This window comes from Engystomops pustulosus, chromosome 8, assembly GCF_040894005.1.
Source record: "Engystomops pustulosus chromosome 8, aEngPut4.maternal, whole genome shotgun sequence".
NCBI lineage: Eukaryota > Metazoa > Chordata > Amphibia > Anura > Leptodactylidae > Engystomops > Engystomops pustulosus.
In genome coordinates this window covers 8,565,000-8,570,999 of record NC_092418.1, presented here as the reverse complement: position 1 = coordinate 8,570,999, position 6,000 = coordinate 8,565,000, and positions in this window count along the sequence as shown.

Below are 6,000 nucleotides of genomic sequence, written 5' to 3'. Positions count from 1 at the left end.
AGTACACACTACACAGAGTATACCCTACACATAGTACACACTACACATAGTACACACCACACAAAGTACACACACTACACATAGTACACACTACACATAGTACACACTGCACATAGTACACACCCTGCACATAGTACAAACCGCACATAGTACACACCCTGGATATAGTACACACTGCACATAGTACACACCCTGCATATAGTACACACTGCACATAGTACACACCACACATAGTACACACCACAAAAAGTACACACCACAAAAAGTACACACACTACACAGAGAACACACTACACAGAGTACACACCACACAAAGTACACACACTACACATAGTACACACGACACATAGTACACACCACAAAAAGTACACACACTACACATAGTACACACTACACATAGTACACACCACACAAAGTACACACACTACACATAGTACACACTACACATAGTACACACTGCACATAGTACACACCCTGCACATAGTACAAACCGCACATAGTACACACCCTGGATATAGTACACACTGCACATAGTACACACCCTGCATATAGTACACACTGCACATAGTACACACCACAAAAAGTACACACCACAAAAAGTACACACACTACACAGAGAACACACTACACAGAGTACACACCACACAAAGTACACACACTACACATAGTACACAGTACACATAGTACACACCACAAAAAGTACACACACTACACATAGTACACACTACACAGAGTACACACTACACAAAGGACACACTACACATAGTACACACTGCACATAGTACACACCACACATAGTACACACTACACATAGTACACACCACACATAGTACACACCACACAAAGTACACACACTACACATAGTACACACTACACATAGTACACACCACACAAAGTACACACACTACACATAGTACACACACTACACATAGTACACACACTGCACATAGCACACACTGCATATAGTACACACCGCACATAGTACACACCCTTCACATAGTACACACCGCACTTAGTACACACCCTGCACATAGCACACACTACACATAGTACACACTGCACATAGGACACACTGCACAGCACACACTGCACATAGTACACACTACATATAGTACATACCCTACACATAGTACACACTGCACATAGTACACACTACACATAGTACACACCCTATGCATAGTACACACTGCACATAGTACACACCCTACACATAGTACACATCCTACACATGGTACACACCCTACACATGGTACACACCCTACACATGGTACACACCCTACACATAGTACACACTACATAAAGTACACACTACACAAAGTACACATTGCACATAGTACACACTACACATAGTTCACACTACACACTACACAGAGTACACACTACACATAGTACACCCTACACATAGTACACACCCTACATATAGTGCACACACTACACATAGTACACACCTTACACTTAGTACACACCCTACACATAGTGCACATTACACATAGTACACATTACACATAGTACACACCCTACACATAGTACACACCTTACATATAGTACACACCCTACACATAGTACACACCCTACACATAGTGCACATTACATATAGTACACACTACACATAGTACACACCTTACACATAGTACACACCCTACACATAGTACACACCCTACACATAGTACACACTACACATAGTACACACCCTACACATAATACACACTACACATAGTACACACCCTACACATAGTACACCCCCTGCACATAGTACACACCCTGCACATAGTACACACCCTACACATAGTACACCCTACACATAGTACACACTGCACATAGTACACACCCTGCACATAGTACACACCCTGCACATAGTACACACCCTACACATAGTACACACCACACATAGTACACACCGCAAATAGTACACACCGCACATAGTACACACTACACATAGTACACACCACACATAGTACACACCACACAAAGTACACACACTACACATAGTACACACTACACATAGTACACACCACACAAAGTACACACACTACACATAGTACACACACTACACATAGTACACACACTGCACATAGTACACACCGCACTTAGTACACACCCTGCACATAGCACACACTACACATAGTACACACTGCACATAGGACACACTGCACAGCACACACTGCACATAGTACACACTACATATAGTACATACCCTACACATAGTACACCCTGCACATAGGACACACTACATATAGTACACACCCTACACATAGGACACACTGCACATAGTACACACCCTACACATAGTACACACTGCACATAGTACACACTACACATAGTACACACCCTACGCATAGTACACACTGCACATAGTACACACCCTACACATAGTACACACTACACATGGTACACACCCTACACATGGTACACACCCTACACATGGTACACACCCTACACATGGTACACACCCTACACATAGTACACACTACATAAAGTACACACTACACAAAGTACACATTGCACATAGTACACACTACACATAGTACACACTACACATAGTACACACTACACATAGTACACCCTACACATAGTACACACCCTACATATAGTACACACCCTACACATAGTACACACCTTACACTTAGTACACACCCTACACATAGTGCACATTACACATAGTACACACCTTACACATAGTACACACCTTACACATAGTACACACCTTACACATAGTACACACCCTACACATAGTACACACCCTACACATAGTACACACCCTACACATAGTACACACCCTACACATAGTGCACATTACATATAGTACACCCTACACATAGTACACACCCTACACATAGTACACACCCTACACATAGTACACACCCTACACATAGTACACTCCCTGCACATAGTACACCCCCTGCACATAGTACACACCCTGCACATAGTACACACCCTGCACATAGTACACACCCTACACATAGTGCACATTACACATAGTACACATTACACATAGTACACACTGCACATAGTACACACCCTACACATAGTACACCCTACACATAGTACACACTGCACATAGTACACACTGCACATAGTACACTCTTCACATAGTACACACACTACACATAGTACACACTGCACATAGTACACACTGCACTTAGTACACACCCTACACATAGTACACACCCTACACATAGTACACACACTGCTCATAGTACACACTGCACATAGTACACACTGCACATACTACACACTGCACGTAGTACACACTACACATAGTACACACTACACATAGTACACACTGCACATAGTACACACCCTACACATAGTACACAGTACACATAGTACACACTACACATAGTACACATACTGCACATAGTACACACACTGCACATAGTACACCCACTGCACATAGTACACCCCCTGCACATAGTACACCCCCTGCTCATAGTACACCCCCTGCACATAGTACACCCCCTGCACATAGTACACACACTACACATAGTACACACTACACATAATACGCACTACACATAGTACACACACTACACATAGTACACACTGCACATAGTACAAACTACACATAGTACACACACTACACATAATATGCACTGCACATAGTACACCCTACACATAGTACACACACTACACATAGTACACACTTTACACGCTATAGAAAGCTTTTATGGTTACTTGTCCATCACATGAAAGCTTTCTAAAGCAGCACAGCAAGCAGAGATCTAGAAAACCATGAGAAATTAATATATAAAGTATAATGGAAAATCATATAACTTTTGTTGTGGACGACCCCTTTATGGAGCCATAACATTTCATATTATATCCATAAGGAATCCTCTCCTCCAGAGATTCTCACTTATATGAATTATTTATGCAAATTTTATACGTTTCACTTAGTTAAACCTGTCCCCAAACTTTAAAATGTCCCCAATCTAAAGAATCCCCCTCACATTGTGCCCCCTCACTGCTCCTCCTCACATTGTGCCCCCTCTCTCTGCTCCTCCTCACATTGTGCCCCCCTCTACTCCCCCTCACATTGTGCCCCCTCTCTCTACTCCCCCTCACATTGTGCCCCCTCTCTGCTCCTCCTCACATTGTGCCCCCTCTCTCTGCTCCCCCTCACATTGTGCCCCCTCTCTGCTCCCCCTCACATTGTGCCCCCTCTCTGCTCCTCCTCACATTGTGCCCCCTCTCTCTGCTCCCCCTCACATTGTGCCCCCTCTCTGCCCCTCCTCACATTGTGCCCTCTCTCTCTGCTCCCCCTCACATTGTGCCCCCTCTCTCTGCTCCTCCTCACATTGTGCCCCCTCTCTGCTCCTCCTCACATTGTGCCCCCTCTCTCTGCTCCTCCTCACATTGTGCCCTCTCTCTACTCCCCCTCACATTGTGCCCCCTCTCTCTGCCCCCCTCACATTGTGCCCCCTCTCTCTGCTCCTCCTCACATTGTGCCCCCCCTCTCTGCTCCTCCTCACATTGTGCCCCCTCTCTCTGCTCCCCCTCACATTGTGCCCCCTCTCTCTGCTCCTCCTCACATTGTGCCCTCTCTCTACTCCCCCTCACATTGTGCCCCCTCTCTCTGCTCCCCCTCACATTGTGCCCTCTCTCTGCTCCCCCTCACATTGTGCCCTCTCTCTGCCCCCCTCACATTGTGCCCCCTCTCTCTGCTCCTCCTCACATTGTGCCCTCTCTCTCTGCTCCCCCTCACATTGTGCCCTCCCTCTACTCCCCCTCACATTGTGCCCCCTCTCTGCTCCCCTCACATTGTGCCCCCTCTCTCTGCTCCCCCTCACATTTTGCCCCCTCTCTGCTCCCCTCACATTGTGCCTCCTCTCTGCTCCCCTCACATTGTGCCCCCTCTCTCTGCTCCCCCTCACATTGTGCCCCCTCTCTGCTCCCCTCACATTGTGCCCCCTCTCTCTGCTCCCCCTCACATTTTGCCCCCTCTCTCTGCTCCTCCTCACATTGTGCCCTCCCAATGCTCCTCCTCACATTGTGCCCTCCCTCTACTCCCCCTCACATTGTGCCCTCCCTCTACTCCCCCTCACATTGTGCCCTCCCTCTACTCCCCCTCACATTGTGCCCCCTCTCTCTGCTCCTCCTCACATTGTGCCCCCTCTCTGCTCCCCCTCACATTGTGCCCCCTCTCTGCCCCCATCACATTGTGCCCCCTCTCTCTGCTCCCCCTCACATTGTGCCCCCTCTCTCTGCTCCTCCTCACATTGTGCCCCCTCTCTCTGCTCCTCCTCACATTGTGCCCCCTCTCTCTGCTCCCCCTCACATTGTGCCCCCTCTCTCTGCTCCTCCTCACATTGTGTCCTCCCTCTGCTCCTCCTCACATTGTGCCCCCTCTCTGCTCCTCCTCACATTGTGCCCCCCTCTACTCCCCCTCACATTGTGCCCCCTCTCTGCTCCTCCTCACATTGTGCCCCCTCTCTGCTCCTCCTCACATTGTGCCCCCTCTCTCTGCTCCCCCTCACATTGTGCCCCCTCTCTGCTCCTCCTCACATTGTGCCCTCTCTCTCTGCTCCCCCTCACATTGTGCCCTCCCTCTACTCCCCCTCACATTGTGCCCCCTCTCTCTGCTCCTCCTCACATTGTGCCCTCCCTCTGCTCCTCCTCACATTGTGCCCCCTCTCTCTGCTCCTCCTCACATTGTGCCCCCTCTCTGCTCCCCCTCACATTGTGCCCCCTCTCTGCTCCTCCTCACATTGTGCCCCCCCTCTCTGCTCCTCCTCACATTGTGCCCTCCCTCTACTCCCCCTCACATTGTGCCCCCTCTCTGTTACTCCTCATATTGTGCCCCCTCTCTCTGCTCCTCCTCACATTGTGCCCTCCCTCTACTCCCCCTCACATTGTGCCCCCTCTCTCTGCTCCTCCTCACATTGTGCCCCCTCTCTCTGCTCCTCCTCACATTGTGCCCCCCTCTACTCCCCCTCACATTGTGCCCCCTCTCTCTGCTCCCCCTCACATTGTGCCCCCTCTCTGCTCCCCCTCACAATG